At 37.1% G+C, this 10,290-nt stretch overlaps 1 long non-coding RNA gene across 1 annotated transcript; it reads right to left on the bottom strand.

Annotated features, from left to right (window-relative positions):
* Nucleotides 1-6,833: 6,833 nt before the first annotated feature.
* LOC132056785 (uncharacterized) lies at nucleotides 6,834-9,949 on the bottom strand. The gene is made up of 2 exons (XR_009414942.1): nucleotides 9,829-9,949; nucleotides 6,834-7,403 (listed from the first exon to the last, which is right to left on the bottom strand). It is a non-coding gene; the product is annotated as an uncharacterized LOC132056785 (long non-coding RNA).
* Nucleotides 9,950-10,290: the final 341 nt, after the last annotated feature.

Raw genomic sequence — 10,290 nt, 5'->3', positions numbered from 1 at the left:
TGCTATTATGGGAAAATAAGAGCATAAAATTAATCACATTGATCCGTGCTTCTTCTGTTAACATTCCAAATTGTTACCATTCACATAAAATAAAGAAGTAAATGAAAAGTAATTGATTACTAATGAACTAATTAAATAACTCCACAAACTCGACTAACACTTAAGTTTGACAAAGGGTTGGACACTGACGCATATCATGCCCGCTTTGCCTACCCAACCCACAAGCCCTCCCATATCTTTGTAGGACCACGATCCATTTCATTAGGAATTCTAGTTGTCCTTGGTAGATTGGGATGGCGATAGAGTTCATTACTTCTCATTCTAAAACTTGGAGATGACTAATACGTCTCGTGCCCAACTGGTGAAAATGACCCGGAATATGTCGCAGCATAATTCTCTGTTGTGAAATGCTCGCTGACAAAATTTCTAGCTAGTCCTCCCATTCTTTCAATAACCTTTATGACATGTGAACATGGGAAGTGCAAATTAGGCCACAATCACATTTTCTTTCATTCAGTGAATGTTACAGCTCGAAAAATTTTCCGTTGATGCACAACGAATAGACTAACGACGAGCACGAAGTGTATGGTATTTCAATAAGTAAGGAATGACGTTTGATGACCCTAAGTAAGATTTCAAAGACATTCAATGTTAGACGAGAAAGTTGCCAAGAAAAGGCAAGGCATACGATAGGTATCGGACGAGAATTATGAGTAACAAGTTGATGACTGTTATATCCCGTATTTTTGTACGTCGGATTATTCGTAAGTTAATCGACATAAGTTCAAGGACAAGATTATTTTTTGAGATGTGAGACAAGGACTTTTAAATCCCGATTTTAAGATTGCACGGTTTGCTAATTAATACAATTAGTGGGGATTAATGATTAATTAGCTCAATTAGTGTATCAAGTGGGCCCCACCAAACATGTTAATTAAAAATCTGCTCATGAATGATGACATGCCAAGTGGGGCACGTGTCAACATGGTAGGCAGCATATATATATATAAGTGATGACTAATTAGTAGTCATACACTTCATTTCATCTTCTCAAATTCTATTGAAAGGAAAAACCACCAACAGCCATGGTACGCCAAGCTCATGGCCAGCTGGGCTTTGAAGGAAAAAAATTAAATGAAATTCCCTAGAGGTGTTCTAAGCATTTAAAGGAGCAGCCACGTTAGAATTTAAATTGAGGAAGAAGAAGTGGTGCAATTGGTGCAAGTAATTGTAGGATCTGTCCTAACTAATTTGAGGTAAGATTTCTCCTTCTTATGGTGTATGTGGAGTTAATGATGTTGTAATTGAGAGATTAAATCTTATTAAGTGGAATTGGAAGTAAGAAAATGCATGATTTCGTTGGTGTTGTAATTGGGCTGAATTGGAGTTGTTTCAATTAAATTGGGTTTGATTGTTGTTGTTGTCATTGTTGTTATTGATTATGTGTTAAAAAGTGAAGGAATTTGATATTTAGAGCTGTAGTGTTTATATGAGATTGTTGAGATATGAATTGGATTAGATGTTCATGAGGTTGTGGGCTGTTCTTGTTGGGTTGAAGGGATGGAAATATAGTTATAAGTATGTATATGTGTTTTTGTTCTTGTTGTTCATGGTGATATCATACTCTTCTCCATGTATTTGTGATCTTGCGAAGTAAAGGTCGAAAATTGTATTTTCGATGTTGTAGTTTCAGTGGACTGTTTTGAGCTTGTTATTAAAATGATATTGAAGTAGTTTTCTTGTACATGGATGGTAGTTGATGTTGTTGTCGTGTTGTTGTTGATATGGCTCATAAATTTGGAAGAAAGAAGTGTATAAGGTATCATATACGAAGCGTATGTTGGTTTGTTTGGTGTATAATCTTAGACGTTGATGATTTGAGTTGAAAAAGGATTAAGAGAGGTTATTGGGTTGTTGTCGTTGTTGTTGGTTTTGTTGATTGGGTGGTGGTTGTTAAATATTAGGGGAAATGCTGTCCGTTTCATTTTCGAACCGAATTATCATTGATGTACACGATATACGAAAGCCCTCTAAAGTTGTGTACGTATTCCTATGGTTATAGGTTTGGCATACTAATTGTGGAAAGTTCGTGATTAAGTTGAGTTCCTAGGACGACGTAAGGTATGTAAAGCTATCCCTTCTTTCTTTTTGGCATGATCTATATGAGACAAACAGACGACGAACGTATAAACTCCAAAGAAGCTCCTATTCTTAGAAATGTTAGGATGGCTATCGTTCTTGATTTCCAGAAGCTATTTCATTATGTCCTGATACGTGTTTATGATTCCTGATGTCCTATTTGATATAATCCATAATGACATTCGAGGGGTACTTGACATGACTGTTGTCCTTGATTTTCAAGTGTTAGTTCATTCTAATTATTCTGTTGAGTCTCAGATGATGATTTAGTTTGCATATGGTTGCTCATTATTCTGCTCGTGCATGCCGTTAATATATATTTCACCGAGTCCCGGGCCGGGTGGACGGGTATGTTTTCGTGCACAGTTTCACTGAATTGTTCACCGAGTCCCTCACTAGAGGGACGGGTACGTATATATATATATATATATATATATATATATGATGATATGATTATGGCACCGAGTCCCATGATGGGCCGGGTATGGTATATGATGACTTTATTCACCGAGTCCCATAATGGGCCGGGTATGGTATATGATATAGACATGCATGATTCTCATCTCGTAAGGCACAGGTGCATTGGTATCTTTGATTATCATACTTGCCTCCTGTAATCTTTTATTCAGTTATGATTTTCTTTATTGTATTTCATGCTTTATATACTCAGTACATTCTCGTCGACCCCCTTTCTTCGGAAATTTGCGTTTCATGCCCGCGGTACGGACACTCGGTTTGGTGATCCCCCGGCCTAGGACTTACGCTCGGTTGTTTGGAGAGCTCCATTGTTTCGGAGCCTAGATTATTTTGGTACAGATCTTTGATGTAGACTTATGCATATCCAGGGGTACGGCGGGGCCCTGTCCCGTCATATTTCACTTTTATACTCTTAGAGGTCTGTAGACATATGTAGGTTGTGTATAGGTTTTGTTCAGCTGTGTTGATATGGTGTGTTTTGGATATTCCTGTATATAGTGGCAGCCTTGTCGGCTTGCGTATTGTGTTATGCTTTGGTTAGTTGCGATGCCTCAGGAGACAGGTTTATTATGATATATGGCGTTATGAATCTTTAGTTTGCTTTTACAAGTTTCCATTCCGTCCTTAGTTTCAGTTTGACTATATCTAACAGGTTCGTATACGAGTGTCTAGCTCGGGCACTAGTCATGGCCCATGGGGTTGGGTCGTGACAATGACGACTTAATGATGTTTTGGGGAAGAGTTATAACGTCCCTTGGATTGTTAATGAAGTGTTAAACAAGTGTTAAGGTTCCATAAGGATTGGAGATCAAACGAAGTGACGAGAACAAGTTCAGTGGACTGATGCGTTATACGGACCGTATAATGTTATACGGACCGTATAATGGACCGCAGAACCATCACAGTGAAGATCCCTCACTGATGAGATTATACGGACCGTATAAATTTATACGGACCGTATAATGGTCACAGAGACGAGAGTTTGAAGGTCCCATTTCACGGTCACTTATACGGACCGTATAAGTTTATACGGGCCATATAAGTGTCCGTATAATGTCCCGACAGATCAGATTGCTGAGTTATTAAAAAGGGGACCAAGCTCATTATTTCATTTCCATATTTTATTTCTTCTCTCTAGAACTCTCTAGAACATTTCTCCCACACAAATTCAAGAGATATTAGTGATCATCTATATCAAACTAAGTGAATCAAGTGTAAGGAACCCATTAAAGTTCATCTAAGACAAGAAATCCAAGTGAAAGTGAAACTAGGGTTTTTCTCAAGTGAAGTGTTTGCACCCAAGGTTCATTCCTACACCAACTAAGGTAAGTTTTATGACATTTCCTTGTTGTTTAAGGTATTTGAAAGTTGAAACACTTGGATTATATAAGGAAATAGGAAATGGGTCATGAATGTGGGAATAGTGTCACTTTTGAGTGAATGTTTGGATTGAGTTATGATTCTTGATACATTATGATTTTAATCATGTTATAAATGATATTGAAAACATGGAATAGACCTTGTATATGAATGAACAAAATTGTGTGATATGACCATGAATATGGATGAATTGAAGTGAATTGAGAAGTAAGGATAATGTAGTTGAATAAAGGCTATTGTGATGATGTTATGAAAGTTATTATTGATGTTTGGGAGTTGATAGATGATATGGAGGAAGTCGTATAAATAAAGGAGATGCTGTCCAATTTTTCCTAGCTTTAGTCATAAATGCTAAGCTATCAATTCTCTAATGTTAGTATGCACTCTAATGAAGGTAGAAACGTGAGCATTGAAGGAGAACGTGCAAGTGATAGAATAGTTGAACGGGAAGGTATGTAAGGCTAACCCTTCTTTCATAAGGCATGGTTCTTTGGCTAAACATCTATCCTCCTATGAGCCTACGATATTCTCTAATGATCCTATCTCTAAAAGCTACTAAGCTTATGATCCTCGATATGATACGATTGTACTAAGTTCCTTATACGACGAGTAATCCTTTAGGGATAGATGTAATGAATGACGATAATAAAAAGGCTAAAGATTCTTACGAGCTTATATGTATATGTGCCCATGTGTGGCTATTATGAAACCCCGAGCGTATATGGCCGGGTAGAATATAGTAGATATGTATATACGTAATGCGCGCACACCACTGCAGTTGGGTACGGATAACCCTGAGCCTTGGTAGGGCCAGGTATGTATGACACTGAGCCTTGGTAGGGTTAGGTATGTGAAACACCGAACCTTCGTGGTCGGGTATGCTATATAAATGCTATGTATATGACATCAATATAAGTACGAATATGCTAAGTATATGTAAATGTTATGTAAAGGCTATGTATATGCAATGTATGTGAGATGTAAATGATATGAATATGAGTATGAACGGAAATATGAATACGAATACGAAAATGGATACGAAAGGTAAATGAGTACGGATATGGATGTATGTACACGGATACGCAATAGAAATGGAATGTCCCTATGAAAGGCAAGTAAGTGCTACGACGATGATACTATTATCTCCCATCTTATGCTATTTCATATGTTGTCCATTATGCTTTCATATTGATATTGATCATGCTTTACATACTCAGTACATTCTTCGTACTGACGTCCTTTTGTTTGTGGACGCTGCGTCATGCCCGCAAGTGGCTAGGGAGACAGGCTTGATCCATAGCTATATTTCTCAGGGACTACACAGCGGAGCTCCATTTCATTCGGAGCTGCCGGCTTTTGGTATAGATTCTTTTGTGTACATATTTATGGGCACGGCGGGTCTGTCCCACCTATATGATATGACGTACTCTTCTTAGAGGCTCGTAGACATGTGTATATGGTTAGATATGTTTGGCCTTGTCGGCCTATATTTTGGGATATTATTTTGTTAGCCTCGTCGGCTTATGTATATGTATATGGGCATAGTTGTTAATGATGATATAAGTGAATTGTTGCCCCATGAGATTAGAATGATAATGAATAAAAAGTATGATTCAGCCATATAGCCCACCTAGATGAAAGGTGAAAGTATGTTAAGAGGTGCCCGGGTGGGTTAGCACCGGGTGCCCGTCGCGGCCCTCCGGTTGGGTCGTGATAGTAAAACACAGTGAGGTTTACCGTCAGTACCATCAACCTGCATAGACCTAACCTCATATACCCCTGTGAGTATATCCCACTCAGAACAAAGTGTCTTTTTGAACTTTCATATTTCTTCTCCCACCTCATTTTGAACCTCCCTATCCATTGTTCGTTTTGCTCTAGAAGTTGCTATGCTGTTTGAGACCTACGAGTATACCATTCAATATTTTGCTCAATGAAAGTCTTACCATAGCAGTGACAGGCATGCCTTGTTCTTTCATCAACACTCCGTTGAACAACTGTGAAAGATTTGTTGGCAAAACTCCCCATTTTTTTCGTCATCATGGCTAATAGTCCATTTGTCCTGGGGAATTTCCATGAGTTATTGATATGCTTCAACATTTTCTTCCTTAATTTCCCATATCAAGGCTTCGAACTTTCTTATTTGATGGGCTGAAGCAGCCCTCTACATCAGATCACTGAGGTCATTGTTTGGTAATCGAGATTGAAAGTTGCTCTTAAGATGTCTTGGGCAAAATCGATGGAAGGCCCGATGCTCCTGAAATCGCCGCAACTCCGACAAACTAGTCAAGATTCCTTTTGCCCTATCACAGTTCACACATATATCTTCTCTATTTATCACATGTGCGCTCAGATTCCTAAAAAATGATTTCCATGCCTCTTTCAACTCCCTGTCAACAATAGCAAATGCTAGAGGAAGAATGTTATCATTTTCGTCAATTCCAACAACAGTTAATAATTTGATATCATATTTCCATACATATAAGCTCAATCTACTGAAATAGGCCGACACGTTTAGAATCCATCAATGCATGGCTTGAAATCCCAAAATACAAACTTGAAAGTTTTTACCTCGGGTGAACTCATATACTCTTCGTGTTTCCATTCGACAACTGTTCCATGAATAAAGTGCTGAAAAGTTGCAAAAGATTTAGGAAGCTCACTAAATGATTTTTGAAAGTCACCAAGCACCAATTCAAATGCGCATTGAAGTCCAAGCCATGCTTTCCTGAATGTCACTTGATGACCAAATTTCTCGTGAAGCTTAGAAATGACATCCACTACCAACAACTTGGGATTTTTCGGATTTGGTTTAGAAACAAGGTTAGCGTGACCTGTCGTAAGCCCATCAGTCTCATATCTATGATTATCAACATAATATCCTATCTTCCAAAGGTTATTTCCAACCTTCGGCCTCGAAGAAACCATGGACAACCTAATAAATTATAAAACCTGTATCTCACAACCCATAGACTCTTGTTTGACGTTACCACCTCGAACTCTTTATTCTTGTGCAAACTCCAAATCGTCACAGCCTATTTCATCTTTGCTTTGCTGCTAAAATACATATTTTTTCCTAGTCTCTTTTGGCATCCTCGGACCAAACTGAACAACATCCCATCTCAAATTCTCATGCAGAGATGAAAATATCTTCCTCGTTCTCCAATGTGGTAAAGCAGGGTGTATAATGATATGGAATTTCGGACACACCATGGCCAAATTGATTATGAGGATTTCCACCAATATTATTTTGAAGTAAATCTCTAATATCACTGATATCTTCATCAGGTTCACTTTCTATGGTTTCACTCTCTTTATCATCTCCTGAAGGTTCATCATACTCTGAACTTTCAGAGCTAATTCCAGCATTTACATCATTATACATATCAACGCTGGCCTTATCTTCGCTGTGAAGAAAAGGAAATGAAACATATTAATAAATTGTATTAGGATTTTTGGATATATAAGCAAGTTATTTCTCTAAGCAGAAAATTTGTACGAGCACAAACACATTTAAAAGTTGAAAAATGCCATAGTTTTGAGGTTTCTAATAAACTTTTCTATCAGTAAATAATATTATAACAATTAAAGATATGTAAAGGTGCAACAATCAGTAGTAAAAATATCTTACGGGGAGTACATATAATTTGACTAATTTATTTGTGGAAGATATATAAACCCAAGCTATCGGAAAAATATAATTTGTTGCTTTACCTAGCCTCATATTCTCTTTGGCTACTATCAATATGTCTTTGACTGCTTGAGCCTTCATTAAATGATCGATGACCACGCCTGCTAGGACCTGCACCAAATGATTGATGGAAACCAGGTGTTGCACTATATGATGACATATTGGTGTGAGATTGATTATAGAAATTTGGATTGTCGTGCATCAGCAATTGCTGGAATGATGGTTGAATAATCGATTCTGCAAAATGAGGTTGACTGATCCTGACAATGTCACACCCTTTTTCCGCACCGTGGGTATCAACGCAAAGATTTTTATTGTTGAAAGGGTTGTTCCAATTGAAGTGACGATTTTGAATAGGGATTATTTATTTACAGAGCACCACTTGGAATTGAGTTTTGGTGTTCCAAGTTGCCTTATGAATCCCTAATCAAAAGCAAATGACTCTTTCATTATTGGTCCGCGAAAATAAAAGACCGGGTAAGGAATTCTGTTGACCAGGGAGAAGGTGTTAGGCATTCCCCGAGTCCCGTGGTTTTAGCACGGTCGCTTTATCGACTTAGCTTAAATCAATTTTTGGATATATTATGTTCTCAAGCTTTGATTTGCTCCTACTTTTTATTGTTGAACTTTTATTAGTCTTAACCTGGATGCATAACAGCATTCCGTATCTTGAAATACACCGGCTTAGAAGCGTAACCGTATGTATTGCACCTAATTTTTCTCTGTCTACACGCCTTGATTTGAATGAATGAAAATTAATTATTAGAATAATTTTTCCAAGGTGCGTAACCGCATTCTTGAATTTCTTTTAAGTTTCTCAGCATAAGATGCGTAACCTCATTCTTAATCGAAACGAAATTAATTATTTAAAAATGATTTGGCCAAGGTGCGTGACCGCATCCTTGAGTTTTTTTAGTATCTCAAAATAAGATTCGTAACCGCATTCTTGATCGAGACGAACATTTTAAAACGTGCCTAAAGCTTGTTTAGCATTAAAAGCATTTATTTGTCTCTTAAATCTGAGACTATTATTATTATTCGATTAAACTTTCACTGTTTTGACAACAGGCTTTGAAACGTGTTCGCAACCTATCTCGCTCCCTCACAATTGGTTTTTCCGCTCTTTTCTTTTGTACTAGACAACAGGGTTTGAAATAATTCGCATCCCATCTCGTTCAACTCACATTTATTAATTAATTAGGCCTTAAATTTGGCTTAGGCCGAACTGATACGGGGCCCAAATGCTCGACATCGAACCAGCAAAGCAAGAATAGAACGAATTCCCATTGATCAAGACGATATGTTATTCACATGAAACCCAAACAAACATATTAGGTTAGATAAACTAAACAACAATTTGCTTATGTAATTAAACTTCTCTTACCCACAAGTTAATATAAGAAATCAAGTATAGTCACTACAATATGCATGTGTTCACCCCATATTAAAATAAGCAATAGAGAAACATCTTCCTCTTATATCAATTCAATATAAAAACCAACAATACATTTAACATTCAATAATTTTAGCAAAACTTTCAGTGAACATGGCATAAACCCATTTATTGTTTTAAAATCAATTGGAACCCAAATCATCTTATTTCCAGCACCACAATCTTAAACATAACCTTTGACTTAAGCATTTTGCTGATCAACATTGAATTCCTAATTTTCCAACAATAAATCAACTACAATGTCTAAATTCACTACTGAAACATTCCCCTATTCATAATCAAACATTTAATGAACCAAAACAAGAAATAAGATTAAAAATATGGATGAAATTAATACTAAGCAATAAACTTCTTCAACATTTGTTTACGACCATGAGCCAACTACCCAATTCATGAATCATAAGGCATTTGGTGTTTCCATTTCACGTGACCAAACAACCCCTAATTAAGGCATTTTACCCATTAACAAAAAACTATTTAATTTTATCAATCTAAACCCAAATGTTACAGCCCATTAATAAGAAGTTCAAATATGGTTGGTCCATTCTTATTAACGTCATATCCGTTAAAGGAATTCAAGAGCAAAAATATCATAATCACGCATCCATGAACATGATATCAATTATCACAAGCATTTCAAAAATAATTAATCATTGTAATTAAAGAGTAGTTAAACAGAAAGATGGACCTTAAAATGCCAATATATTCAACTGTAATTTGTATCTACTTCAAGATCCTTCTAATAGACTTCAAAACAAATTGGTGTGAACCTCGACTAAAACCAAAAACGCCGGAATCATGAGACAGACCTTAAAACGTTAGTCCCTCCATGGTGAGATATAACGATTATGATCACTCCATAACGTAATCGGGGTTTTACGACCTTATGTCACCCCGACATAGCTATAGTTGCCTTCAAGTTCTAATGTATGTTTTGATGATGAATGTATAAAGATGCTAAGTTATGATATGCCTATGAGATGAATAATAATGATAAGTCTATGATATGTACGATGATGTAATTCCACCGTGCCTAAATGGCCGGACATGTCACCGCGAAGGCTGCTTGTGATTCCACCGTGCCCAAATAGCCGGACATGTCACCGCTAAGGCGGGCTGCTTATGATTCCACCGCGCCTAGAAGGCCGGA

This window comes from Lycium ferocissimum, chromosome 5 (assembly GCF_029784015.1).
Source record: "Lycium ferocissimum isolate CSIRO_LF1 chromosome 5, AGI_CSIRO_Lferr_CH_V1, whole genome shotgun sequence".
NCBI classification, from domain to species: domain Eukaryota; kingdom Viridiplantae; phylum Streptophyta; class Magnoliopsida; order Solanales; family Solanaceae; genus Lycium; species Lycium ferocissimum.
The sequence above is the reverse complement of the archived record's forward strand: the minus strand, read 5'-3'. Positions and strand labels throughout refer to the sequence as shown.